We start from the raw sequence: 27243 nt of genomic DNA, 5'->3' as shown, positions 1-27243 counted from the left end.
AACCTTTTGGTTAATAGCCCATGTAAGTGCAAGAAATCCTGAAGCACTCACTCATCATGGGAAAGTACCAATGTGTATCTTGATTATTGACTTTTTAAAGTTTTTCTAGGAAACGTTCTAGATGAATGATTATTAGCCTTTGTCAGTATTGACTTTTGCAAGGTGTCTCTGTGGCGCAATCAGTTAGTGTGTAAGGCTATTAACCAAAAGGTTGGTGGTTCAATCCCACCCAGGGACTTAATTGACCTTGTTATCAGATTTTGGTGATCTTTAAGTAGACAAGTCAAAATTTCAAACCCACTGTTATGGTGTAGGGTACCTGGCCTTCTCTGATGTTTAGATTTGATTCAGTGATTTTATAAAAACAGCTAGGAAGCACAATTTAGCAGTGGGTTGCAGAGAAAAAGAAATATGCTGGCAGAAAAATCCAATTGAGTGATTAAACAGCTCTTCATTTTCTGGCTTTATTTTTATACTAACAAATTTGTTCTCTGAAAAGTGTCCACAAAGCCAAGTCTCTGATTAACACCTTTGTAGGGATGGTTTTTCACCTATTACTAAATTAAACTTGCTTCATTGGAAAGGCAGCAAGATGCATCCTCATTTCAATGTCTACTGAAATAATACAGGTTGACACCAGGAAACATTAACGCCACTGCATCCTTGCTGCTTTCGCATGTGGAAGTCTGTTTAATGTGAAAACAAGGTGATATCTAATTAGCACACAGGTAAGGAATTAAGAAAATCTTTATTTAAGGGTGAAGATGTTTCTCACAAAATCGTTGCCCCAATGCATCATTGAAATTCAAGCTGGAAAGATGATTTTAATATATCACTTGTACATTTTGCATTGCTCTTCTGGTGACAATGTAGTTTGTTTTGTCAATTACCATTTTAATAATCGGGTAAAGAAAATTAATTGGATTTTTGAAAGAAAACAATACTGTCAATATACTATTAAAACAAATTAAAATGGTAAAAGTTATTGTACTTTAAGTAAAAATAAAAGAGCAAAAATATCAATCCCAGTTTTTGATTACTTTAATTAACAAAAAAAAATGCACATAGCAGAGGATAGTTTCGACCAATCAACCTCTGGGTTATGGGCCCAGCATGCTTCCATTGCACTACTCTGCTGCTCATGGAAGTGTAAGAGATCCTGAAGACTAAATTGATTAAAGGCCTAAAAGTACTGGACTATAAGGAAAGACTTACTAGGCTGAATATTTATACACTAGAAAAGAGGTGCCTAAGAGGAGATATTATTAATATCTTCAAATATGTAAAGATACATAACAAAGAGTTATCAGAGGAATTATTTATTAAACGAACACGTGGTCACTCGCTGCGACTGGAGGAAAGTTCAGAACGCAATGGAGGAAAGGTTTCTTCACTGTTAGGGCAATCAGGATGTGGAATTCCCTGCCAGGGAAGGTGGTAATGGCGGACTCTGTAATTGGATTTAAAAAAGGAATGGATACATTTCTGAATGAAAAAGCTATCCAAGGTTATAATACTTAAAATATCAACATGGTTAATCCGGGGGTAACATGAGTTATAGTAGCTAACTAGTCATAAAACATTATTCAGCAAGTATGTAGAATCATCACAACTTAAAACAGGTTGAACACGATGGGCAATTTGCCTCTATTCAACCTCAAAAACTATGTTACTATATTACTATGTTATTGTAGTATACAGAACACCACAATGCAATGAGCAGTGATAGTGAGCACTGATGAGGATACTAGAACTGACACTGAGCAGCAAGATGCAGCACTGGACTATTAGTAATGTACTGTAGTATGCTGAGCACCACAATGCAGCACAAGACAATGAGCAGTGATACTGAGCACTGATGAGGATACTACTGAGAACTGACACTGAGCAGGAGAGACACACTACTAGTATTACTGAGCAGCAATAAGTAACCACTGATACTGAGCACTGATATTGAGATTTCCACTGAGAGAACATAGCCACGTCCTCTCCGCTCTCTCTTCAATGCACGAGTAAAAATGGCAGCAACGCGCAGCTCTTTATATGGAATCCGAATCTCGCGAGAATCCGACAGCGGGATGATGACATTTTCCCTTGTTCAGGTTTTCCGAGTCAGGCGGGAACAACCGAGCCTGCCTCGGACCAGTGTAAACAATGTGGAGTTCGTGGGGAATTCGGTTCTCGGAGAACCGAACCCGCTCCTCTCTACCTTATACCCATCAATTTTTTTATTTTCAATCTAAGCCCCTGCAGTTTTCTGTAAGCATCTGCTTCGCTATGATGATCAACAAGTCACAAGGGCAAACACTCAGGGTTTGAGGCGTAGATCTTAGGACCAGCTGCTACAAGCATGGCAGAGGTGTCACTATCACTGGTGACACCCAGAGAGGTGGCGAGGGAGATTGTAATGCAGTGCGCGCAGATAAGCAGCGCAATGGTAAAAAGGAGGCATGGTTTCATAGGTAGGGGCGTGGCCTGGTGGCCTGAATCTACATTTTGTTGCTCCGGGTGTCCCGGGGGTTGGGGGCTGCACCCGGGGACTAGTGTGTGAGCGGTGCTGGCTCCTGCACAGTGACAGGGCATGGCCACCCAGCATGACGCCTCCCTTCTTGACCATGCTGTAATTGCAGTCGCACTGCAGTTCAGCGTGATCATAAAAAATGGTGTAGGCTCCTGCTGGTGCAGACTGTATGTGCGCGCAGGAAGCCGCCACCATTTTTGTGATCACAGCGGCTGAATGTGATGTCATACAGCCGCTGTGACCACGCCCCCTGTGTCTCCTCCGTTGCAGACCCCATTTTGAAGCCTTGCCCCCGCACCGCTCCATCCCTGACTTGGAAATGGAGTGTTGCTGACCCACCTCTCCCCCCCTTCCCCGCCCCGATTGACAGGCAGAGGCGATCACATTCTCTGCGGGGTGCCGCAGAAAATGCAGGCACATGCGTATGCTCTTAGCAATTTTTGCAGTTGGATCGCTTATTGCGATTGCAATCCAACCTGAATCAGGCCCTATTACCTATCACAATGCGCTGCGGGCAGTACAAAATTGGGTTAATATAGGAGAAAAACCCCCAGACCTGTGCTCCTTAACTGTACCTGGTGGCTAGTGGAGCGGCTGCCCAGTAATCAGTGTCCACCGCAGTGCGCACACGGCCCACCCCCTACGGCCTCGCTCCCCTTCATCAGCGGCCTCGTGATCCGGAAGGGTGGTGTGTGTGTGACTGACCTTAGGATGAAACCGGAGCCTCCGCTGCAGTGACCCAGCAACCAGGGCACGGGAGTATACAGCGCCGCTGGGAGTGATGAAGCTGCAGTAAAGATGTCTATTAGACCTAGCCTGCTGCAGCCCTTGTAGATTCTCATAAAACAAGTTCTTCTTTTCTTGTCAAAATTAATAGCTAAGAATAGGCTGCCTGAGGCAGGCCCCTGTTAATTGGCCTGCTACTGAAGGCACCAACTACAAACTGAGCTCCCTGTTCATGGAAGCGGGGTTATAGAGGAGAATGCACTGAGCTTCTTGGGAACAGTCAAAAGCTTTGAGCCGGTTGGTGCCTCAGATCAAGATCCTACTCTACACCCCAATGTGAATCCTTGTGGAGTCCAGTGTACCCCACAGAAGAAATTAATGTGTCACACCCATTGGCAGCAACCTTAGAATAGCTGCTGACGGGCACAATTGAGAAAGGAAGGGGGGGGGGACATTTGAATCCAGCACATAGATGCAATTCAAATATGTAATTTGTACCTTCCTATTTTAAAATATAATGGATGAACCTCACCCTGTGAGAACAATCTTCATGATCAAGAGATCTAATATGTAAAATAAGTATGAGTTGGGATAGGGCTGGGGAGGGTGGCAGCTCGGGCAGCCCCTCCCCCGTCAAGTTAAGGAGATTCAACTGAGGAAGCACAAGGGAACTCTCGTCTGGGGACAACAACTGCAGGGAGACCACATCTTTTCAGATGAACATGGGAGGGCGGAAGGCTGCCTAATACTGAAGCACCATCAAATATCAAACCATATCCAACAACTAGTACAAGCATTCCTGGGGGAAGGTCTGCAGCAGACGGATTTGCATACGGTGATGTCATCCAAGCAGTGGGCCAAAGTTGGCTGGAACCCTCATCTGCATATAAAAAGAGAAAAGGGGCATGCAGGGCATGGCGGCCTTTTGCAGTGCTTGGATGACCCCTAGTTCGCATTAAACACCCCCACCCTCCTTTGGTGTGGGGCTCATGTTGGCCATGCCCCATCCCCTGAAGCATTCATGCTGATTTCTTGCAGCAGCTGGGCACTGTAACAGCTCCAGAGCTGCTCTGTAAGGCAAGTAAAAGGGTGTGGGCCCTGCAGCACCACCTGTAGTTCGCATTGTGCGTTGGAAGGCACAAAGTAAGCAGACGGGAGGAGAAGTCAGGATAGTACACAAGGGCATCCTTTTCTCTTAGTCCGTAGAGGATGCTGGGGTCACATTAAGAACCATGGGGTATAGACGGGATCCGCAAGAGACATGGGCACTTTAAGACTTTCAAAGGGTGTGAACTGGCTCCTCCCTCTATGCCCCTCCTCCAGACTCCAGTTATAGGAACTGTGCCCAGGGAGACGGACATTTCGAGGAAAGGATTTATTGTTAAACTAAGGTGAGCATCTTACCAGCTCACACCTTAAGCATGCCGCAGAACGTGGCATTCAACAGAACACAAGCCAACGGCATGAACAATTGCAGCAAAAAGCTGACCAGAACCGTAACACAACATGTGTATAACCACAAGTAATAACTGCAGACACAGTATGGACTGGGACGGGTGCCCAGCATCCTCTACGTACTAAGAGAAAAGGATTTACCGGTAGGTATTAAAATCCTATTTTCTCATACGACCTAGAGGATGCTGGGGTCACATTAAGAACCATGGGGTTATACCAAAGCTCTTGAACGGGTGGGAGAGTGCGTACGACTCTGCAGCACCGAATGACCCAACTTGAGGTTATCATCAGCCAAGGTATCAAACTTGTAAAACTTAGCAAAAGTGTTTACTAAATAGCTGCTCGGCAAAGTTGCAATGCCGAGACTCCCCGACCAGCTGCCCAGGATGAACCCACCTTTCTAGTAGAATGGGTCTTCACCTAATTCAGTAACGGCAATCCTGCCGTGGAATGAGCATGCTGAATCTTACCACAGATCCAGCGCATAATGGTCTGCATGGAAGCAGGACACCCAATCATGTTGGGAGCATACAGGACAAACAGAGCCTCTGTTTTCCTAATCTGAACCGTTCTGGTGACATAAATTTTCAAAGTTCTGACCACAGCCAGAGACTTTGACTCAACGAAGGTGTCAGTGGCCAAAGGCACCATGTGGAAAGATGAACCACCTTCGGCAGAAATTGTTGACGTGTCCTCAATTCTGCTCTATCTTCATGAAAGATCAAATAAAGGCTCTTGTGATACTGCATGGTTTGTACTGTTTTCCATGTGCTCCCAGATCTTTCAAGCAAGTAGCATGGTCAAGAAAGTTCTGTTTGAAAAGAAACAAACATTTACTGTCATTGTTATGCAAATAAACTTACATTAAAGCTAACAAGAAAGCACACTCGTTCTGTCTTTAAACTGATAAAAGAAACCCCAATAATATGGGGCATGCAAAAATTGAGATAAAACTCAGTTTTGCTCCTCTCCACGGAAATCTTTAATAAAAGGCGAAATATTTGTTAGTTCTGAAGAGAAACCAGAGCATGACCAAGATTCCACCTGTCGCCTGAGTGCCATGCCAGCAGTTCTCATTCAGCTCAAAGTGAGCACCCAATTTGAATGAAAGAAAGCAGATTTCTCACCAGGCTTCCCCTTGCTATAAACATGGTTTGTACTCTTTTCCATGTGCTCCCAGATCTTTCAAACAATTAGTGTGGTCAAGAAAGTTCTGTTTGAAAAGAAACAAACATTTACTGTCATTTCTATGCAAATGAGCTTACATTAAAGCACACTCGTTCTATCTTTAAACCAATAAAATAAAACCCCAATAAGATGGGGCATGCAAAAATTGAGATAAAACTCAGTTTTGCTCCTCTCCACGGAAATCTTTAGTAAAAGGCGAAAGATTTGTTCGTTCTGAAGAGAAACCACAGCATGACCAAGATTCTACCTGTCGCCTGAGTGCCATGCCAGCAGTCCTCATTCAGCTCAAAGTGAGCACCCAATTTGAAAGAAAGAAAGCAGATTTCTCACCAGGCTTCCCCTTGCTATAAACATGGTTTGTACTCTTTTCCATGTGCTCCCAGATCTTTCAAGCAATTAGTATAGTCAAGAAAGTTCTGTTTGAAAAGAAACAAACATTTACTGTCATTTCTACGCAAATGAGCTTACATTAAAGCACACTCGTTCTATCTTTAAACTGATAAAAGAAACCCCAATAAGACGGGGCATGCAAAAATTGAGATAAAACTCAGTTTTGCTCCTCTCCATGGAAATCTTTAGTAAAAGGCGAAAGATTTGTTCGTTCTGAAGAGAAACCAGAGCATGACCAAGATTCCACCTGTCGCCTGAGTGCCGTGCCAGCAGTCCTCATTCAGCTCAAAGTGAGCACCCAATTTGAAAGAAAGAAAGCAGATTTCTCACCAGGCTTCCCCTTGCTATAAGCATGGTTTGTACTCTTTTCCATGTGCTCCCAGATCTTTCAAGCAATTAGTATGGTCAAGAAAGTTCTGCTTGAAAAGAAACAGACATTTATTGTCATTGTTATGCAAATAAACTTACATTAAAGCTAACAAGAAAGCACACTCGTTCTGTCTTTAATCCGATAAAAGAAACCCCAATAATATGGGGCATGCAAAAATTGAGATAAAACTCAGTTTTGCTCCTCTCCACGGAAATCTTTAGTAAAAGGCGAAAGATTTGTTCGTTCTGAAGAGAAACCAGAGCATGACCAAGATTCCACCTGTCGCCTGAGTGCCGTGCCAGCAGTCCTTATTCAGATCAAAGTGAGCGCCCAATTTGAAAGAAAGCAGATTTCTCACCTGTCTTCTCCTTGCTATAAGCATGGTTTGTACTGTATTCCATGTGCTCCCAGATCTTTCAAGCAAGTAGCATGGTCAAGAAAGTTCTGTTTGAAAAGAAACAAACATTTACTGTCATTTCTATGCAAATGAGCTTACATTAAAGCACACTCATTCTATCTTTAAACCGATAAAAGAAACCCCAAAAAGATGGGGCATGCAAAAATTGAGATAAAACTCGGTTTTGCTCCTCTCCACGGAAATCTTTAGTAAAAGGCGAAAGATTTGTTCGTTCTGAAGAGAAACCAGAGCATGACCAAGATTTTTATCTGAAAATATGTGTTCTCCCTGCAGTTGTTGTCCCCAGATGAGAGTTCCCTTGTGCTGCCTCAGTTGAATCTCCTTTACTTGACAGGGGGATGCTCGAGCAGCGACCCTCCCCAGCTCTAGCCCAACTCCTACTTACCTGCCAGGTGAGATACTATGATCATGAAGGTGCTTCTCCCAGGGCAAGGCTCACCCATTGCACTCTGGGTGTGCTGCTTCTGCGATTTCCCCAAATGTGGGAAACTTGACTGCATAATTTGTGTTTCCCCTGGTCGGCTCTTGTATAATTCAGATCTCTTTGTCTCAGGTCTCTCTCCAGCCTAGTTTGCTGTCTGTTTCTACTTCTCTTTTCTTGAGCCGCTCCCTTCTATGCCCTTGCGCACTATCCTGACTTCTCCCGTCTGCTTACTTCGTGCCTTCCAACGCACAATGCAAACTACAGGTAGTGCTGCAGGACCCACACCCTTTTACTTGCCTTACAGAGCGTCTCTGGAGCAGTTACAGTGCCCAGCTGCTGCAAGAAATCAGCTTGAATGCTTCAGGGGCTGGGGAATAGCCAACATGAGCCCCACACCGAAGGAGGGTGGAGGTGTGTAATGCGAACTAGGGGTCATCCAAGCGCCGCAAAAGGCCGCCATGCCCTGCACGCCCCTTGTCTCTTTTCATATGCAGACGAGGGTTGAAGCCAACTTTGACCCACTGTTTGGATGACATCACCATATGCAAATCCATCTGCTGCAGGCCTTCCCCCAGGAATGCTTGCACTAGTTGTTGCATTTGGTTTGTTGTTTGGGGGTGCTTCAGTATTAGGCAGCCTTCTGCCCTCCCATGTTCATCTGAAAATATGTGTTCTCCCTGCAGTTGTTGTCCCCAGATGAGAGTTCCCTTGTGCTGCCTCAGTTGAATCTCCTTTACTTGACAGAGATGTGCCTGAGCAGCGGCCCTCCCCAGCCCTATCCCAAATCATACTTATTTTGCATAGGCGATACCATGGTCATGAAGATTGTTCTCCCAGGGTGAGGTTCATTCATTGCATTCTGGGTATGCTGACCCCTGTGATTTCCCCAAATGTGGGAAACTCGACTGCATTATTTGTGGTAGTGGGGGACTGTGTTTGTGCTTTCCTCTGGTCAGCTCTGGTAAAAATCAGATTTCTTTATCTCAGATCTTCCTCTAGCCTTGTTCTTCTTTCGAGAGTTCCCTTGTGCTGCCTCAGTTGGATCTCTTTCACTTGACAGGGGGGTGCCCGAGCAGCGACCCTCCCCAGCTCTAGCCCAACTCCTACTTACCTGCCAGGTGAGATACTATGATCATGAAGGTGCTTCTCCCAGGGCAAGGCTCACCCATTGCACTCTAGTTGTGCTGCCCCTGTGATTTCCCCAAATGTGGGAAACTTGACTGCATAATTTGTGTTTCCCTTGGTCGGCTCTCGTATAATTCAGATCTCTTTGTCTCAGGTCTCTCTCCAGCCTAGTTTGCTGTCTGTTTCCACTTCTCTTTTCTTGAGCCGCTCCCTTCTATGCCCTTGCGCACTATCCTGACTTCTCCCGTCTGCTTACTTCGTGCCTTCCAACGCACAATGCAAACTACAGGTAGTGCTGCAGTGCCCACACCCTTTTACTTGCCTTACAGAGCAGCTCTGGAGCAGTTACAGTGCCCAGCTGCTGCAAGAAATCAGCTTGAATGCTTCAGGGGCTGGGGCATAGCCAACATGAGCCCCACACCGAAGGAGGGTGGAGGTGTGTAATGCGAACTAGGGGTCATCCAAGCGCCGCAAAAGGCCGCCATGCCCTGCACGCCCCTTTTCTCTTTTCATATGCAGACGAGGGTTGAAGCCAACTTTGACCCACTGCTTGGATGGCATCACCATATGCAAATCCATCTGCTGCAGGCCTTCCCCCAGGAATGCTTGCACTAGTTGTTGCATTTGGTTTGTTGTTTGGGGGTGCTTCAGTATTAGGCAGCCTTCTGCCCTCCCATGTTCATCTGAAAATATGTGTTCTCCCTGCAGTTGTTGTCCCCAGATGAGAGTTCCCTTGTGCTGCCTCAGTTGAATCTCCTTTACTTGACAGAGATGTGCCTGAGCAGCGGCCCTCCCCAGCCCTATCCCAAATCATACTTATTTTGCATAGGAGAGACCATGGTCTTGAAGATTGTTCTCCCAGGGTGAGGTTCATTCATTGCATTCTGGGTATGCTGACCCATGTGATTTCCCCAAATGTGGGAAACTCAACTGCATTATTTGTGGTAGTGGGGGACTGTGTTTGTGCTTTCCTCTGGTCAGCTCTAGTAAAAGTCAGATTTCTTTGTTTCAGTTCTTCCTCTAGCCTTGTTCTTCTTTCGAGAGTTCCCTTGTGCTGCCTCAGTGTGTATGGTTATTAATCAAAAGGTTGGTGGTTCAATCCCACTAAGGGACGTAATTGACCTTGTTATCAGATTTTGGTGATATTTAAGTAGACAAGTCAAAATTTCAAACCCCCTGTTATGGTGTAGGGTACCTGGCCTTCTCTGATGTAATCAGAGTTAGATTTGATTCAGTGATTTTATAAAAACAGCTAGGAAGCACAATTTAGCAGTGGGTTGCAGAGAAAAAGAAATATGCTGGCAAAAAAATCCAATTGAGTGATTAAACAGCTCTTCATTTTCTGGCTTTATTTTTATGCTAACAAATTTGTTCTCTGAAAAGTGTCCACAAAGCCAAGTCTCTGATTAACACCTTTGTAGGGATGGTTTTTCACCTATTACTAAATTAAACTTGCTTCATTGGAAAGGCAGCAAGATGCATCCTCATTTCAATGTCTACTGAAATAATACAGGTTGACACCAGGAAACATTAACGCCACTGCATCCTTGCTGCTTTCGCATGTGGAAGTCTGTTTAATGTGAAAACAAGGTGATATCTAATTAGCACACAGGTAAGGAATTAAGAAAATCTTTATTTAAGGGTGAAGGTGTTTCTCACAAAATCGTTGCCCCAATGCATCATTGAAATTCAAGCTGGAAAGATGATTTTAATATATCACTTGTACATTTTGTATTGCTCTTCTGGTGACAATGTAGTTTGTTTGTGTCAATTACCATTTTAATAATAGGGTAAAGAAAATTAAGTGGATTTTTGAAAGAAAACAATACTGTCAATATACTATTAAAACAAATTAAAATGGTAAAAGTTATTGTACTTTAAGTAAAAATAAAAGAGCAAAAATATCAATCCCAGTTTTGGATTACTTTAATTAACAAAAAAAAATGCATATAGCAGAGGATAGTTTCAATCTGCCTACCTCTGGGTTATGGGCCCAGCATTTTTCCATTGCAGTACTCTGCTGCACATGTAAGTGCAAGAGATCCTGAAGCACTCACTCATCATGGGAAAGTACCAATGTGTTTCTTCGTTGGTTGATGGAAGAAACATCTTACAAAAACTCTCCAGATTATTGACTTTTTAAAGTTTTTCTAGGAAACGTTCTAGATGAATGCTTATTAGCCTTTGTCAGTATGTACGTTTGTAAAGTGTCTCTGTGGCGCAATCTGTTAGTGTGTTTGGTTATTAATCAAAGGGTTGGTGGTTCAATCCCACCCAGGGATGTAATTGACCTTGTTATCAGATTTTGGTGATCTTTAAGTAGACAAGTCAAAATTTCAAACCCCCTTCTTATGGTGTAGGGTACCTGGCCTACTCTGATGTAATCAGAGTTAGATTTGAATCAGTGATTTTATAAAAAAAACAGCTAGGCAGCACAATTTAGCAGTGGGTTGCAGAGAAAAAGAAATATGCTGGCAGAAAAATCCAATTGAGTGATTAAACAGCTCTTCATTTTCTGGCTTTATTTTTATGCTAACGAATTTGTTCTCTGAAAAGTGTCCACAAAGCCAAGTATCTGATTAACATATTTGTAGGGATGGTTTTTCACCTATTACTAAATTAAACTTGCTTCATTGGAAAGGCAGCAAGATGCATCCTCATTTCAATATCTACTGAAATAATACAGGTTGACACCCGGAAACATTAACGCCACTGCATCCTTGCTGCTTTCTCATGTGGAAGTCTGTTTAATGTGAAAACAAGGTGATATCTAATTAGCACACAGGTAAGGAATTAAGAAAATCTTTATTTAAGGGTGAAGATGTTTCTCACAAAATCGTTGCCCCAATGCATCATTGAAATTCAAGCTGGAAAGATGATTTTAATATATCACTTGTACATTTTGTATTGCTCTTCTGGTGACACTGTAGTTTGTTTTTGTCAATTACCATTTTAATAATCGGGTAAAGAAAATTAATTGGATTTTTGAAAGAAAACAATACTGTCAATATACTATTAAAACAAATTAAAATGGTAAAAGTTATTGTACTTTAAGTAAAAAAAAAAGCTAAAATATCAATCCCAGTTTTGGATTATTTTAATGAACAAAAAAAAAATGCATATAGCAAAGGATAGTTTCAATCTGCCTACCTCTGGGTTATGGGCCCAGCATGCTTCCATTGCAGTACTCTGCTGCACATGTAAGTGCAAGAGATCCTGAAGCACTCACTCATCATGCGAAAGTAACAATGTGTTTCTTCATTGGTTGCTGGAAGAAACATCTTACAAAAACTCTCCAGATTATTGACTTTTTAAAGTTTTTCTAGGAAACGTTCTAGATGAATGCTTATTAGTCTTTGTCAGTATGTACTTTTCGCAAAGTGTCTCTGTGGCGCGATCGGTTAGTGTGTTCAGCTATTAATCAAAAGGTTGGTGGTTCAATCCCATCCAGGGACGTAATTGACCTTGTGATCAGATTTTGGTAATATTTAAGTAGACAAGTCAAAATTGCAAACCCCCTCTTATGGTGTAGGGTACCTGGCCTTCTCTGATGTAATCAGAGTTAGATTTGATTAAGTGATTTTATAAAAAAAACAGCTAGGAAGCACAATTTAGCAGTGGGTTGCAGAGAAAAAGAAAAATGCTGGCAGAAAAATCCAATTGAGTGATTAAACAGCTCTTCATTTTCTGGCTTTATTTTTATGATAACAAATTTGTTCTCTGAAAAGTGTCCACAAAGCCAAGTATCTGATTAACATCTTTGTAGGGATGGTTTTTCACCTATTACTAAATTAAACTTGCTTCATTGGAAAGGCAGCAAGATGCATCCTCATTTCAATATCTACGGAAATAATACAGGTTGACACCAGGAAACATTAACGCCACTGCATCTTTGCTGTTTTCTCATGTGGAAGTCTGTTTAATGTGAAAACAAGGTGATATCTAATTAGCACACAGGTAAGGAATTAAGAACATCTTTATTTAAGGGTGAAGATGTTTCTCACAAAATCGTTGCCCCAATGCATCATTGAAATTCAAGCTGGAAAGATGATTTTAATATATCACTTGTACATTTTGTATTGCTCTTCTGGTGACAATGTAGTTTGTTTTTGTCAATTACCATTTTAATAATCGGGTAAAGAAAATTAATAGGATTTTTGAAAGAAAACAATACTATTAAAACAAATTAAAATGGTAAAAGTTATTGTACTTTAAGTAAAAATAAAAGAGCAAAAATATCAATCCCAGTTTTGGATTACTTTAATTAACAAAAAAAATGCATATAGCAGAGGATAGTTTCAATCTGCCTACCTCTGGGTTATGGACCCAGCATGCTTCCATTACAGTACTCTGCTGCACATGTAAGTGCAAGAGATCCTGAAGCACTCACTCATCATGGGAAAGTACCAATGTGTTTCTTCATTGGTTGATGGAAGAAACATCTTACAAAAACTCTCCACATTATTGACTTTTTAAAATGTTTCTAGGAATCATTCTAGATGAATGCTTATTAGCCTTTGTCAGTAAGTACTTTTGCAAAGTGTCGCTGTGGCGCAATCAGTTAGTGTGTAAGGCTATTAACCAAAAGGTTGGTGGTTCAATCCCACCCAGGGACTTAATTGACCTTGTTATCAGATTTTGGTGATCTTTAAGTAGACAAGTCAAAATTTCAAACCCACTGTTATGGTGTAGGGTACCTGGCCTTCTCTGATGTTTAGATTTGATTCAGTGATTTTATAAAAACAGCTAGGAAGCACAATTTAGCAGTGGGTTGCAGAGAAAAAGAAATATGCTGGCAGAAAAATCCAATTGAGTGATTAAACAGCTCTTCATTTTCTGGCTTTATTTTTATACTAACAAATTTGTTCTCTGAAAAGTGTCCACAAAGCCAAGTCTCTGATTAACACCTTTGTAGGGATGGTTTTTCACCTATTACTAAATTAAACTTGCTTCATTGGAAAGGCAGCAAGATGCATCCTCATTTCAATGTCTACTGAAATAATACAGGTTGACACCAGGAAACATTAACGCCACTGCATCCTTGCTGCTTTCGCATGTGGAAGTCTGTTTAATGTGAAAACAAGGTGATATCTAATTAGCACACAGGTAAGGAATTAAGAAAATCTTTATTTAAGGGTGAAGATGTTTCTCACAAAATCGTTGCCCCAATGCATCATTGAAATTCAAGCTGGAAAGATGATTTTAATATATCACTTGTACATTTTGTATTGCTCTTCTGGTGACAATGTAGTTTGTTTTTGTCAATTACCATTTTAATAATCGGGTAAAGAAAATTAATTGGATTTTTGAAAGAAAACAATACTGTCAATATACTATTAAAACAAATTAAAATGGTAAAAGTTATTGTACTTTAAGTAAAAATAAAAGAGCAAAAATATCAATCCCAGTTTTGGATTACTTTAATTAACAAAAAAAAATGCATATAGCAGAGGATAGTTTCAATCTGCCTACCTCTGGGTTATGGACCCAGCATGCTTCCATTACAGTACTCTGTTGCACATGTAAGTGCAAGAGGTCCTGAAGCACTCACTTATCATGGGAAAGTACCAATGTGTTTCTTCATTGGTTGATGGAAGAAACATCTTACAAAAACTCTCCACATTATTGACTTTTTAAAATGTTTCTAGGAATCGTTCTAGATGAATGCTTATTAGCCTTTGTCAGTATGTTCTTTTGCAAAGTGTTGTTTTGGCGCAATCAGTTAGTGTGTAAGGCTATTAACCAAAAGGTTGGTGGTTCAATCCCACCCAGGGACTTAATTGACCTTGTTATCAGATTTTGGTGATCTTTAAGTAGACAAGTCAAAATTTCAAACCCCCTGTTATGGTGTAGGGTACCTGGCCTTCTCTAATGTAATCAGAGTTAGATTTGATTCAGTGATTTTATAAAAACAGCTAGGAAGAACAATTTAGCAGTGGGTTGCAGAGAAAAAGAAATATGCTGGCAGAAAAATCCAATTGAGTGATTAAACAGCTCTTCATTTTCTGGCTTTATTTTTATACTAACAAATTTGTTCTCTGAAAAGTGTCCACAAAGACAAGTCTCTGATTAACACCTTTGTAGGGATGGTTTTTCACCTATTACTAAATTAAACTTGCTTCATTGGAAAGGCAGCAAGATGCATCTTCATTTCAATGTCTACTGAAATAATACAGGTTGACACCAGGAAACATTAACGCCACTGCATCTTTGCTGTTTTCTCATGTGGAAGTCTGTTTAATGTGAAAACAAGGTGATATCTAATTAGCACACAGGTAAGGAATTAAGAAAATCTTTATTTAAGGGTGAAGATGTTTCTCACAAAATCGTTGCCCCAATGCATCATTGAAATTCAAGCTGGAAAGATGATTTTAATATATCACTTGTACATTTTGTATTGCTCTTCTGGTGACAATGTAGTTTGTTTTTGTCAATTACCATTTTAATAATCGGGTAAAGAAAATTAATTGGATTTTTGAAAGAAAACAATACTGTCAATATACTATTAAAACAAATTAAAATGGTAAAAGTTATTGTACTTTAAGTAAAAATAAAAGAGCAAAAATATCAATCCCAGTTTTGGATTACTTTAATTAACAAAAAAAAATGCATATAGCAGAGGATAGTTTCAATATGCCTACCTCTGGGTTATGGACCCAGCATGCTTCCATTACAGTACTCTGCTGCACATGTAAGTGCAAAAGATCCTGAAGCACTCACTCATCATGGGAAAGTACCAATGTGTTTCTTCATTGGTTGATGGAAGAAACATCTTACAAAAACTCTCCACATTATTGACTTTTTAAAATGTTTCTAGGAATCGTTCTAGATGAATGCTTATTAGCCTTTGTCAGTATGTACTTTTGCAAAGTGTCGCTGTGGCGCAATCAGTTAGTGTGTAAGGCTATTAATCAAAAGGTTGGTGGTTCAATCCCACCCAGGGACTTAATTGACCTTGTTATCAGATTTTGGTGATCTTTAAGTAGACAAGTCAAAATTTCAAACCCCCTGTTATGGTGTAGGGTACCTGGCCTTCTCTGATGTAATCAGAGTTAGATTTGATTCAGTGATTTTATAAAAACAGCTAGGAAGCACAATTTAGCAGTGGGTTGCAGAGAAAAAGAAATATGCTGGCAGAAAAATCCAATTGAGTGATTAAACAGCTCTTCATTTTCTGGCTTTATTTTTATGCTAACAAATTTGTGCTCTGAAAAGTGTCCACAAAGCCAAGTATCTGATTAACACCTTTGTAGGGATGGTTTTTCACCTATTATTAAATTAAACTTGCTTCATTGGAAAGGCAGCAAGTGATGTCATCCAAGCATTGGGTCAAAGTTGGCTTCAAACCTCGTCTGCTTATGAAAAGAGAAAAGGGGTATGCAGGGCATGGCGGCCTTTTGCGGTGCTTGGATGACCCCTAGTTCGCATTAAATAATGCAGTCGAGTTTCCCACATTTGGGGAAATCACAGAGGTCAGCATACCCAGAATGCAATGAATGAACCGCACCCTGGGAGAACAGTCTTCATGACCATGGTATCTCCTATGCAAAATAAGTATGATTTGGGATAGGGCTGGGGAGGGCCGCTGCTCAGGCACATCTCTGTCAAGTAAAGGAGATTCAACTGAGGCAGCACAAGGGAACTCTCATCTGGGGACAACAACTGCAGGGAGAACACATATTTTCAGATGAACATGGGAGGGCAGAAGGCTGCCTAATACTGAAACACCCCCAAACAACAAACCAAATGCAACAACTAGTGCAAGCATTCCTGGGGGAAGGCCTGCAGCAGATGGATTTGCATATGGCGATGTCATCCAAGCAGTGGGTCAAAGTTGGCTTCAACCCTCGTCTGCATATGAAAAGAGAAAAGGGGTGTGCAGGGCATGGCGGCCTTTTGCGGCACTTGGATGACCCCTAGTTCGCATTAAACACCTCCACCCTCCGTCGGTGTGGGGCTCATGTTGGCTATGCCCCAGCCCCTGAAGGATTCAAGCTGATTTCTTGCAGCAGCTGGGCACTGTAACAGCTCCAGAGCTGCTCTGTAAGGCAAGTAAAAGGGTGTGGGCCCTGCAGCAATACCTGTAGTTCGCATTGTGCGAGACCCCTAGTTCGCATTAAACACCCCCACCCTCCTTCGGTGTGGGGCTCATGTTGGCCATGCCCCAGCCCCTGAAGCATTCACGCTGATTTCTTGCAGCAGCTGGGCACTGTAACAGCTCAAGAGCTGCTCTGTAAGGCAAGTAAAAGGGTGTGGGCCCTGCAGCACTACCTGTAGTTTGCATTGTGCATTGGAAGGCACAAAGTAAGCAGACGGGAGGAGAAGTCAGGATAGTGCACAAGGGTATAGACGGGAGGGGCTCAAGAAAAAAGAAGTGGAAACAGACAGCAAACTAGGCTTCCAATGCACAATGCAAACTACAGGTAGTGCTGCAGGGCCCACACCCTTTTACTTGCCTTACAGAGCAGCTCTGGAGCTGTTTAATCACTCAATTGGATTTTTCTGCCAGCATAATTTTTCTCTTACGTCCTAGAGGATGCTGGGGATTCCGTAAGGACCATGGGGGATAGACGGGCTCCGCAGGAGACATGGGCACTTTAAGAAAGACTTTAGATCTGGGTGTGCACTGGCTCCTCCCTCTATGCCCCTCCTCCAGACCTCAGTTTACTACTGTGCCCAGAGGAGACTGGGTGCTTTTCAGGGAGCTCTCCTGAGTTTCCTGACAGAAAGTATATTTGTTAGATTTTTTTATTTTCAGGGAGCCTGCTGGCAACAGACTCCCTGCATCGAGGGGCGGAGGGGAGAGATGCACACCTACTTCTGTGAGTTGATAGGCTCTGCTTCTTAGGCTACTGTACAGCATTAGCTCCAGAGGGATCGGTACGCAGGTCTCACCCTCGCCGTCCGTCCCAGAGCCGCGCCGCCGTCCCCCTCGCAGAGCCGGAAGATAGAAGCCGGGTGAGTATGAGAAGAAAAGAAGACTTCAGAGGCGGCGGAAGACTTCATGATCTTCACTGAGGTAACGCACAGCAGTAAAGCTGTGCTCCATTGCTCCAATACACCTCACACACGGCAGTCAGTGTAAGGGTGAAGGGCGCAGGGGGGACGCCCTGGGCAGCAATATAGACCTCTCTTTGGCAAAATAAATATATATGCAGCTAGGCACTGTATATATATATATAAGAGCCCCCGCCATTTTTTTACTATATTTGAGCGGGACAGAAGCCCGTCGCTGAGGGGGTGGGGCTTCTCCCTCAGCACTCACCAGCGCCATTTTCTCCACAGCACCGCTGAGGGGAAGCTCCACGGACTCTCCCCTGCTTATACCACGGTAGAAAGAGGGTCTTAAAGAAGAGGGGGGCACATAATTAGGCGCATATATATATGGAAATACAGCGCTACTGGGTAAACATAAAATTATTGTGTTTTTTTCCTGGGTCATATAGCGCTGGGGTGTGTGCTGGCATACTCTCTCTCTCTGTCTCTCCAAAGGGCCTTGTTGGGGAACTGTCCTCAGATAAGAGGATTCCCTGAGTGTATGGTGTGTCGGTACACGTGTGTCGACATGTCTGAGGTAGAAGGCTCTCCTAGAGAGGAGCAGGAGCAAATTAATGTGGTGTCTCCATCGACAACGCCGACACCTGACTGGATGGATATGTGGAATGTTTTAAGTGCTAATGTAAACTTATTACACAAGAGATTAGACAAAGCTGAAGCTAGGGAACAGTCAGGGAGTCAACCCATGCCTGTCCCTATGTCGCAGGGACCTTCGGGGTCTCAAAAGCGCCCACTATCCCAAATAGTTGACACAGATACCGACACAGATTCTGACTCCAGTGTCGACTACGATGATGCAAAGTTACAGCCAAAATTGGCTAAATGTATTCGATATATGATTATTGCAATAAAAGATGTTTTGCACATCACAGAGTCCCCTGTCCCTGACACGAGGGTACACATGTATAAGGGAAAGAAACCTGAGATAACCTTTCCCTCCTCACATGAGTTGAACGAATTATGTGAAAAAGCTTGGGAATCTCCAGACAAAAAGCTGCAGATTCCCAAAAGGATTCTTATGGCGTATCCTTTCCCGCCAATGGACAGGATACGGTGGGAATCCTCCCCTAGGGTGGATAAAGCATTGACACGCTTATCCAAAAAGGTAGCGCTGCCATCCCAGGATACAGCTACCATCAGGGACCCTGCTGACCGCAAGCAGGAGGTTACCCTAAAGTCCATTTACACACATTCTGGTACCTTACTCAGACCGGCAATTGCGTCGGCCGGGGTTGTAGCGCGGTGGCAGCATGGACAGATACCTTATCAGCAGAGATTGAGACCCTAGATAAGGATGCTATGTTATTGACCATAGGGCATATAAAAGATGCTGTCCTATATATGAGAGATGCTCAAAGTGACATTAGTCTACTGGGTTCTAGAATAAACGCTATGTCGATTTCTGCTAGACGAGTCCTATGGACCCGGCAATGGACAGGTGATGCCGACTCAAAAAGGCATATGGAGGTTTTACCTTACAGGGGTGAGGAATTGTTTGGGGAAGGTCTCTCGGACCTAGTCTCCACAGCTACAGCTGGTAAATCAAATTTTTTGCCTTATATTCCCTCACAGCCTAAGAAAGCACCACATTATCAAATACAGTCCTTTCGATCACAGAGAAACAAGAAAGTACGAGGTGCGTCCTTTCTTGCCAGAGGTAAGGGCAGAGGGAAGAAGCTGCACAACACAGCTAGTTCCCAGGAACAGAAGTCCTCCCCGGCCTCTACAAAATCCACCGCATGACGCTGGGGCTCCGCTAAAGGAGTCCGCCCAGTTGGGGGCACGTCTTCGAGTTTTCAGCCACATCTGGGTTCATTCGCAGGTGGATCCCTAGGCAATAGAAATTGTTTCTCAGGGTTACAAGCTGAAATTCGAAGAGGTGCCTCCTCGCCGGTTTTTCAAATCGGCCCTACCATCTTCTCCCCAGGAAAGGGAGATAGTGTTAAATGCAATTCACAAATTGTATCTTCAACATATGCAGATGAGGGTTCCAGCCAACTTTGGCCCACTGCTTGGATGACATCACCGTATGCAAATCCGTCTTCTGCAGACCTTCTCCCAGGAATGCTTGTACTAGTTGTTGCATTTGGTTTGTTGTTTGGGCGTGCTTCAGTATTAGGCAGCCTTCTGCCCTCCCATGTTCATCTGAAAATATGTGTTCTCCCGGCAGTTGTTGTCCCCAGATGAGAGTTCCCTTGTGCTGCCTCAGTTGAATCTCCTTTACTTGACAGAGATGTGCCTGAGCAGCGGCCCTCCCCAGCCCTATCTCAAATCATACTTATTTTGCATAGGAGATACCATGGTCATAAAGATTGTTCTCCCAGGGTGAGGTTCATTCATTGCATTCTGGGTATGCTGACCCCTGTGATTTCCCCAAATGTGGGAAACTCAACTGCATTATTTGTGGTAGTGGGGGACTGTGTTTGTGTTTTCCTCTGGTCAGCTCTGGTAAAAGTCAGATTTCTTTGTCTCAGATCTTCCTCTAGCCTTGTTCTTCTTTCGAGAGTTCCATTGTGCTGCCTCAGTTTGACCTCCTTCACTTGACAGGGGGGTACCCGAGCAGCGACCCTCCCCAGCTCTAGCCCAACTCCTACATACCTGCCAGGTGAGATACTATGATCATGAAGGTGCTTCTCCCAGGGCAAGGCTCACCCATTGCACTCTGGGTGTGCTGCTCCTGCGATTTCCCCAAATGTGGGAAACTTGACTGCATAATTTGTGTTTCCCCTGGTCGGCTCTCGTATAATTCAGATCTCTTTGTCTCAGGTCTCTCTCCAGCCTAGTTTGCTGTCTGTTTCCACTTCTGTTTTCTTGAGCCGCTCCCTTCTATGCCCTTGCGCACTATCCTGACTTCTCCCGTCTGCTTACTTTGTGCCTTCCAACGCACAATGCGAACTACAGGTAGTGCTGCAGGGCCCACACCCTTTTACTTGCCGTACAGAGCAGCTCTGGAGCTGTTACAGTGCCCAGCTGCTGCAAGAAATCAGCTTGAATGCTTCAGGGGCTGGGGCATAGCCAACATGAGCCCCACACCGAAGGAGGGTGGAGGTATTTAATGCGAACTAGGGGTCATCCAAGCACCGCAAAAGGCCGCCATGCCCAGCATAACCCTTTTCTCTTTTCATATGCAGATGAGGGTTCCAGCCAACTTTGGCCCACTGCTTGGATGACATCACCGTATGCAAATCCGACTTCTGCAGACCTTCTCCCAGGAATGCTTTTACTAGTTGTTACATTTGGTTTGTTGTTTGGGGGTGCTTCAGTATTAGGCAGCCTTCTGCCCTCCCATGTTCATCTGAAAATATGTGTTCTCCCTGCAGTTGTTGTCCCCAGATGAGAGTTCCCTTGTGCTGCCTCAGTTGAATCTCCTTTACTTGACAGAGATGTGCATGAGCAGCGGCCCTCCCCAGCCCTATCCCAAATCATACTTATTTTGCATAGAAGTTTCCATGGTCATGAAGATTGTTCTCCCAGGGTGAGGTTCATTCATTGCATTCTGGGTATGCTGACCCCTGTGATTTCCCCAAATGTGGGAAACTCGACTGCATTAATTGTGGTAGTGGGGGACTGTGTTTGTGCTTTCCTCTGGTCAGCTCTGGTAAAAGACAGATTTCTTTGTCTCAGATCTTCCTCTAGCCTTGTTCTTTTTTCGAGAGTTTCCTTGTGCTGCCTCAGTTGGATCTCCTTCACTTGACAGGGGGGTGCCCGAGCAGCGACCCTCCCCATCTCTAGCCCAACTCCTACTTACCTGCCAGGTGAGATACTATGATCAGGAAGGTGCTTCTCCCAGGGCAAGGCTCACCCATTGCACTCTGGGTGTGCTGCTCCTACGATTTCCCCAAATGTGGGACACTTGACTGCATAATTTGTGTTTCCTCTAGTCGGCTACTCGTATAATTCAGATCTCTTTGTCTCAGGTCTCTCTCCAGCCTAGTTTGCTGTCTGTTTCCACTTCTCTTTTCTTGAGCCGCTGCCTTCTATGCCCTTGTGCACTCTCCTGACTTCTCCTGTCTGCTTACTTTGTGCCTTCCAACGCACAATGCAAACTACAGGTAGTGCTGCAGGGCCCACACCCTTTTACTTGCCTTTCAGAGCAGCTCTGGAGCTGTTACAGTGCCCAGCTGCTGCAAGAAATCAGCTTGAATGCTTCAGGGGCTGGGGCATAGCCAACATGAGCCCCACACCGACGGAGGGTGGAGGTGTTTAATGCGAACTAAGGGTCATCCAAGCGCCGCAAAAGGCCGCCATGCCCTGCATACCCCTTTTCTCTTTTCATATGCAGATGAGGGTTCCAGCCAACTTTGGCCCACTGCTTGGATGACATCACCGTATGCAAATCCGTCTTCTGCAGACCTTCCCCCAGGAATGCTTGTACTAGTTGTTGCATTTGGTTTGTTGTTTGGGGTGCTTCAGTATTAGGCAGCCTTCAGCTCTCCCATGTTCATCTGAAAATATGTGTTCTCCCTGCAGTTGTTGTCCCCAGATGAGAGTTCCCTTGTGCTGCCTCAGTTGAATCTCCTTTACTTGAAAGAGATGTGCCTGAGCAGCGGCCCTCCCCAGCCCTATCCCAAATCATACTTATTTTGCATAGGAGATACCATGGTCATGAAGATTGTTCTCCCAGGGTGAGGTTCATTCATTGCATTCTGGGTATGCTGACCCCTGTGATTTCCCCAAATGTGGGAAACTCGACTGCATTATTTGTGGTAGTGGGGGACTGTGTTTGTGCTTTCCTCTGGTCAGCTCTGGTAAAAGTCAGATTTCTTTGTCTCAGATCTTCCTCTAGCCTTGTTCTTTTTTTGAGAGTTTCCTTGTGCTGCCTCAGTTGGATCTCCTTCACTTGACAGGGGGGTGCCCGAGCAGCGACCCTCCCCAGCTCAAGCCCAACTCCTACTTACCTGCCAAGTGAGATACTATGATCAGGAAGGTGCTTCTACCAGGGCAAGGCTCACCCATTGCACTCTGGGTGTGCTGCTCCTACGATTTCCCCAAATGTGGGACACTTGACTGCATAATTTGTGTTTCCTCTGGTCGGCTACTCGTATAATTCAGATCTCTTTGTCTCAGGTCTCTCTCCAGCCTAGTTTGCTGTCTGTTTCCACTTCTCTTTTCTTGAGCCCCTGCCTTCTATGCCCTTGTGCACTCTCCTGACTTCTCCTGTCTGCTTACTTTGTGCCTTCCAACGCACAATGCAAACTACAGGTAGTGCTGCAGGGCCAACACCCTTTTACTTGCCTTACAGAGCAGCTCTGGAGCTGTTACAGTGCCCAGCTGCTGCAAGAAATCAGCTTGAATGCTTCAGGGGCTGGGGCATAGCCAACATGAGCAGCAAGATGCAGCACTGGACTATTAGTAATGTACTGTTGTATGCTGAGCACCACAATGCAGCACAAGACAATGAGCAGTGATACTGAGCACTGATGAGGATACTACTGAGAACTGACACTGAGCAGGAGAGACACACTACTAGTATTACTGAGCAGCAATAAGTAACCACTGATACTGGGCACTGATATTGAGATTTCCACTGAGAGAACATAGCCACGTCCTCTCCGCTCTCTCTTCAATGCACGAGTAAAAATGGCGGCAACGCGCAGCTCTTTATATGGAATCCGAATCTCGCGAGAATCTGACAGCGGGATGATGACATTTTCCCTTGTTCAGGTTTTCATAGTCAGGCGGGAACAACCGAGCCTGCCACGGACCAGTGTAAACCACGTGGAGTTCGTCGGGAATTCGGTTCTCGGAGAACCGAACCCGCTCCTCTATATATACTATATTACTATGTTACTGTAGTATACAGAACACCACAATGCAATGAGCAGTGATAGTGAGCACTGATGAGGATACTAGAACTGACACTGAGCAGCAAGATGCAGCACTGGACTATTAGTAATGTACTGTAGTATGCTGAGCACCACAATGCAGCACAAGACAATGAGCAGTGATACTGAGCACTGATGAGGATACTACTGAGAACTGACACTGAGCAGGAGAGACACACTACTAGTATTACTGAGCAGCAATAAGTAACCACTGATACTGAGCACTGATATTGAGATTTCCACTGAGAGAACATAGCCACGTCCTCTCCGCTCTCTCTTCAATGCACGAGTAAAAATGGCAGCAACGCGCAGCTCTTTATATGGAATCCGAATCTCGCAAGAATCCGACAGCGGGATGATGACATTTTCCCTTGTTCAGGTTTTCCGAGTCAGGCGGGAACAACCGAGCCTGCCTCGGACCAGTGTAAACCACGTGGAGTTCGTGGGGAATTCGGTTCTCGGAGAACCGAACCCGCTCCTCTCTACCTTATACCCATCAATTTTTTTATTTTCAATCTAAGCCCCTGCAGTTTTCTGTAAGCATCTGCTTCGCTATGATGATCAACAAGTCACAAGGGCAAACACTCAGGGCTTGAGGCGTAGATCTTAGGACCAGCTGCTACAAGCATGGCAGAGGTGTCACTATCACTGGTGACACCCAGAAAGGTAGCGAGGGAGATTGTAATGCAGTGCGCGCAGATAAACAGCGCAATGGTAAAAAGGAGGCATGGTTTCATAGGTAGGGGCGTGGCCTGGTGGCCTGAATCTACATTTTGTTGCTCCGGGTGTCCCGGGGGTTGGGGGCTGCACCCGGGGACTAGTGTGTGAGCTGTGCTGGCTCCTGCACAGTGACAGGGCATGGCCACCCAGCATGACGCCTCCCTTCTTGACCATGCTGTAATTGCAGTCGCACTGCAGTTCAGCGTGATCATAAAAAATGGTGTAGGCTCCTGCTGGTGCAGGCTGTAGAGAAAAGCTGCTGTGACCACGCCCCCTGTGTCTCCTCCGTTGCAGACCCCATTTTGAAGCCTTGCCCCCGGACTAAGAGAAAAGTATGCCCTTGCGCACTATCCTGACTTCTCCTCCCGTCTGCTTAATTTGTGCCTTCCAACGCACAATGCGAACAACAGGTGGTGCTGCAGGGCCCACACCCTTTTACTTGCCTTACAGAACAGCTCTGGAGCTGTTACAGTGCCCAGCTGCTGCAAGAAATCAGCTTGAATGCTTCAGGGGATGGGGCATGGCCAACATGAGCCCCACACCAAAGGAGGGTGGGGGTGTTTAATGCGAACTAGGGGTCATCCAAGCACTGCAAAAGGCCGCCATGCCCTGCATGCCCCTTTTCTCTTTTCATATGCAGATGAGGGTTCCAGTCAACTTTGGCCCACTGCTTGGATAACATCACCGTATGCAAATCCGTCTGCTGCAGACCTTCCCCAAGGAGTGCTTGTACTAGTTGTTGCATATGGTTTGATATTTGATGGTGCTTCAGTATTAGGCAGCCTTCCGCCCTCCCATGTTCATCTGAAAAGATGTGGTCTCCCTGCAGTTGTTGTCCCCAGATGAGAGTTCCCTTGTGCTGCCTCAGTTGAATCTCCTTTACTTGACAGAGATGTGCCTGAGCAGCGGCCCTCACCAGCCCTATCCCAAATCATACTTATTTTGCATAGGAGATACCATGGTCATGAAGATTGTTCTCCCAGGGTGAGGTTCATTCATTGCATTCTGGGTATGCTGACCCCTGTGATTTTCCCAAATGTGGGAAACTCGACTGCATTATTTGTGGTAGTGGGGGACTGTGTTTGTGCTTTCCTCTGGTCAGCTCTGGTAAAAGTCAGATTTCTTTGTCTCAGATCTTCCTCTAGCCTTGTTCTTCTTTCGAGAGTTCCCTTGTGCTGCCTCAGTTGGATCTCTTTCACTTGACAGGGGGGTGCCCGAACAGCGACCCTCCCCAGCTCTAGCCCAACTCCTACTTACCTGCCAGGTGAGATACTATGATCATGAAGGTGCTTCTCCCAGGGCAAGGCTCACCCATTGCACTCTGGGTGTGCTGCCCCTGCGATTTCCCCAAATGTGGGAAACTTGACTGCATAATTTGTGTTTCCCCTGGTCGGCTCTCATATAATTCAGATCTCTTTGTCTCAGGTCTCTCTCCAGCCTAGTTTGCTGTCTGTTTCCACTTCTCTTTTCTTCAACCGCTCCCTTCTATACCCTTGTGCACTATCCTGACTTCTCCTCCCGTCTGCTTACTTTGTGCCTTCCAATGCACAATGCAAACTACAGGTAGTGCTGCAGGGCCCACACCCTTTTACTTGCCTTACAGAGCAGCTCTGGAGCTGTTACAGTGCCCAGCTGCTGCAAGAAATCAGCTTGAATGCTTCAGGGGATGGGGCATGGCCAACATGAGCCCCACACCAAAGGAGGGTGGAGGTGTTTAATGCGAACTAGGGGTCATCCAAGCACCACAAAAGGCCGCCATGCCCTGCACGCCCCTTTTCTCTTTTCATATGCAGATGAGGGTTGAAGCCAACTTTGACCCACTGCTTGGATGACATCACCGTATGCAAATCCGTCTTCTGCAGAACTTCCCCCAGGAATGCTTGCACTAGTTGTTGCATTTGGTTTGTTGTTTGGGGGTGCTTCAGTATTAGGCAGCCTTCTGCCCTCCCATGTTCATCTGAAAATATGTGTTCTCCCTGCAGTTGTTGTCCCCAGATGAGAGTTCCCTTGTGCTGCCTCAGTTGAATCTCCTTTACTTGACAGAGATGTGCATGAGCAGCGGCCCTCCCCAGCCCTATTCCAAATCATACTTATTTTGCATAGGAGATACCATGGTCATGAAGATTGTTCTCCCAGGGTGAGGTTCATTCATTGCATTTTGGGTATGCTGACCCCTGTGATTTCCCCAAATGTGGGAAACTTGACTGCATTATTTGTGGTAGTGGGGGACTGTGTTTGTGCTTTCCTCTGGTCAGCTCTGGTAAAAGTCAGATTTCTTTGTCTCAGATTTTCCTCTAGCCTTGTTCTTCTTTCGAGAGTTCCATTGTGCTGCCTCAGTTGGATCTCCTTCACTTGACAGGGGGGTACCCGAGCAGCGACCCTCCCCAGCTCTAGCCCAACTCCTACTTACCTGCCAGGTGAGATACTATGATCATGAAGGTGCTTCTCCCAGGGCAAGGCTCACCCATTGCACTCTGGGTGTGCTGCCCCTGCGATTTCCCCAAATGTGGGAAACTTGACTGCATAATTTGTGTTTCCCCTGGTCGGCTCTCGTATAATTCAGATCTATTTGTCTCAGGTCTCTCTCCAGCCTAGTTTGCTGTCTGTTTCCACTTCTCTTTTCTTCAGCCGCTCCCTTCTATACCCTTGTGCACTATCCTGACTTCTCCTCCCGTCTGCTTACTTTGTGCCTTCCAATGCACAATGCAAACTACAGGTAGTGCTGCAGGGCCCACACCCTTTTACTTGCCTTACAGAGCAGCTCTGGAGCTGTTACAGTGCCCAGCTGCTGCAAGAAATCAGCTTGAATGCTTCAGGGGATGGGGCATGGCCAACATGAGCCCCACACCAAAGGAGGGGGGAGGTGTTTAATGCGAACTAGGGGTCATCCAAGCACTGCAAAAGGCCGCCATGCCCTGCATGCCCCTTTTCTCTTTTCATATGCAGATGAGGGTTCCAGTCAACTTTGGCCCACTGCTTGGATAACATCACCGTATGCAAATCCGTCTGCTGCAGACCTTCCCC

At 44.8% G+C, this 27243-nt stretch overlaps 18 non-coding genes and 2 pseudogenes across 18 annotated transcripts; 14 read left to right on the top strand and 6 right to left on the bottom strand.

Annotated features, from left to right (window-relative positions):
• Nucleotides 1-5616: 5616 nt before the first annotated feature.
• Nucleotides 5617-5732, bottom strand: LOC135001854 (U5 spliceosomal RNA). The gene has a single exon (XR_010203175.1). It is a non-coding gene; the product is annotated as a U5 spliceosomal RNA (small nuclear RNA).
• A 275-nt stretch (nucleotides 5733-6007) lies between these two features.
• LOC135001851 (U5 spliceosomal RNA) lies at nucleotides 6008-6123 on the bottom strand. The gene has a single exon (XR_010203172.1). It is a non-coding gene; the product is annotated as a U5 spliceosomal RNA (small nuclear RNA).
• A 274-nt stretch (nucleotides 6124-6397) lies between these two features.
• On the bottom strand, nucleotides 6398-6513 carry LOC135001853 (U5 spliceosomal RNA). The gene has a single exon (XR_010203174.1). It is a non-coding gene; the product is annotated as a U5 spliceosomal RNA (small nuclear RNA).
• Nucleotides 6514-6799: 286 nt separating this feature from the next.
• Nucleotides 6800-6915, bottom strand: LOC135001849 (U5 spliceosomal RNA). Its single transcript, XR_010203170.1, has one exon. It is a non-coding gene; the product is annotated as a U5 spliceosomal RNA (small nuclear RNA).
• Nucleotides 6916-7185: 270 nt separating this feature from the next.
• LOC135001850 (U5 spliceosomal RNA) lies at nucleotides 7186-7301 on the bottom strand. Its single transcript, XR_010203171.1, has one exon. It is a non-coding gene; the product is annotated as a U5 spliceosomal RNA (small nuclear RNA).
• Nucleotides 7302-7445: 144 nt separating this feature from the next.
• LOC135001896 (U1 spliceosomal RNA) lies at nucleotides 7446-7608 on the top strand. Its single transcript, XR_010203214.1, has one exon. It is a non-coding gene; the product is annotated as a U1 spliceosomal RNA (small nuclear RNA).
• A 671-nt stretch (nucleotides 7609-8279) lies between these two features.
• On the top strand, nucleotides 8280-8443 carry LOC135001870 (U1 spliceosomal RNA). Its single transcript, XR_010203190.1, has one exon. It is a non-coding gene; the product is annotated as a U1 spliceosomal RNA (small nuclear RNA).
• Nucleotides 8444-8595: 152 nt separating this feature from the next.
• LOC135001843 (U1 spliceosomal RNA) lies at nucleotides 8596-8758 on the top strand. Its single transcript, XR_010203168.1, has one exon. It is a non-coding gene; the product is annotated as a U1 spliceosomal RNA (small nuclear RNA).
• Nucleotides 8759-9429: 671 nt separating this feature from the next.
• Nucleotides 9430-9593, top strand: LOC135001872 (U1 spliceosomal RNA). The gene has a single exon (XR_010203192.1). It is a non-coding gene; the product is annotated as a U1 spliceosomal RNA (small nuclear RNA).
• Nucleotides 9594-15996: 6403 nt separating this feature from the next.
• LOC135001848 (U1 spliceosomal RNA) lies at nucleotides 15997-16175 on the bottom strand (annotated as a pseudogene).
• Nucleotides 16176-19948: 3773 nt separating this feature from the next.
• Nucleotides 19949-20112, top strand: LOC135001869 (U1 spliceosomal RNA). The gene has a single exon (XR_010203189.1). It is a non-coding gene; the product is annotated as a U1 spliceosomal RNA (small nuclear RNA).
• A 152-nt stretch (nucleotides 20113-20264) lies between these two features.
• On the top strand, nucleotides 20265-20427 carry LOC135001895 (U1 spliceosomal RNA). The gene has a single exon (XR_010203213.1). It is a non-coding gene; the product is annotated as a U1 spliceosomal RNA (small nuclear RNA).
• A 671-nt stretch (nucleotides 20428-21098) lies between these two features.
• LOC135001879 (U1 spliceosomal RNA) lies at nucleotides 21099-21262 on the top strand. The gene has a single exon (XR_010203199.1). It is a non-coding gene; the product is annotated as a U1 spliceosomal RNA (small nuclear RNA).
• A 152-nt stretch (nucleotides 21263-21414) lies between these two features.
• On the top strand, nucleotides 21415-21578 carry LOC135001899 (U1 spliceosomal RNA). The gene has a single exon (XR_010203216.1). It is a non-coding gene; the product is annotated as a U1 spliceosomal RNA (small nuclear RNA).
• A 670-nt stretch (nucleotides 21579-22248) lies between these two features.
• LOC135001878 (U1 spliceosomal RNA) lies at nucleotides 22249-22412 on the top strand. The gene has a single exon (XR_010203198.1). It is a non-coding gene; the product is annotated as a U1 spliceosomal RNA (small nuclear RNA).
• Nucleotides 22413-22564: 152 nt separating this feature from the next.
• On the top strand, nucleotides 22565-22728 carry LOC135001842 (U1 spliceosomal RNA). Its single transcript, XR_010203167.1, has one exon. It is a non-coding gene; the product is annotated as a U1 spliceosomal RNA (small nuclear RNA).
• A 2424-nt stretch (nucleotides 22729-25152) lies between these two features.
• Nucleotides 25153-25316, top strand: LOC135001860 (U1 spliceosomal RNA). Its single transcript, XR_010203180.1, has one exon. It is a non-coding gene; the product is annotated as a U1 spliceosomal RNA (small nuclear RNA).
• Nucleotides 25317-25468: 152 nt separating this feature from the next.
• Nucleotides 25469-25610, top strand: LOC135001892 (U1 spliceosomal RNA; annotated as a pseudogene).
• A 695-nt stretch (nucleotides 25611-26305) lies between these two features.
• LOC135001868 (U1 spliceosomal RNA) lies at nucleotides 26306-26469 on the top strand. Its single transcript, XR_010203188.1, has one exon. It is a non-coding gene; the product is annotated as a U1 spliceosomal RNA (small nuclear RNA).
• A 152-nt stretch (nucleotides 26470-26621) lies between these two features.
• On the top strand, nucleotides 26622-26784 carry LOC135001889 (U1 spliceosomal RNA). The gene has a single exon (XR_010203208.1). It is a non-coding gene; the product is annotated as a U1 spliceosomal RNA (small nuclear RNA).
• Nucleotides 26785-27243: the final 459 nt, after the last annotated feature.

The sequence above is a fragment of the Pseudophryne corroboree genome, unplaced genomic scaffold (genome assembly GCF_028390025.1).
Source record: "Pseudophryne corroboree isolate aPseCor3 unplaced genomic scaffold, aPseCor3.hap2 scaffold_1678, whole genome shotgun sequence".
NCBI lineage: Eukaryota > Metazoa > Chordata > Amphibia > Anura > Myobatrachidae > Pseudophryne > Pseudophryne corroboree.
This window is presented reverse-complemented; position numbering and strand designations above follow the sequence as displayed.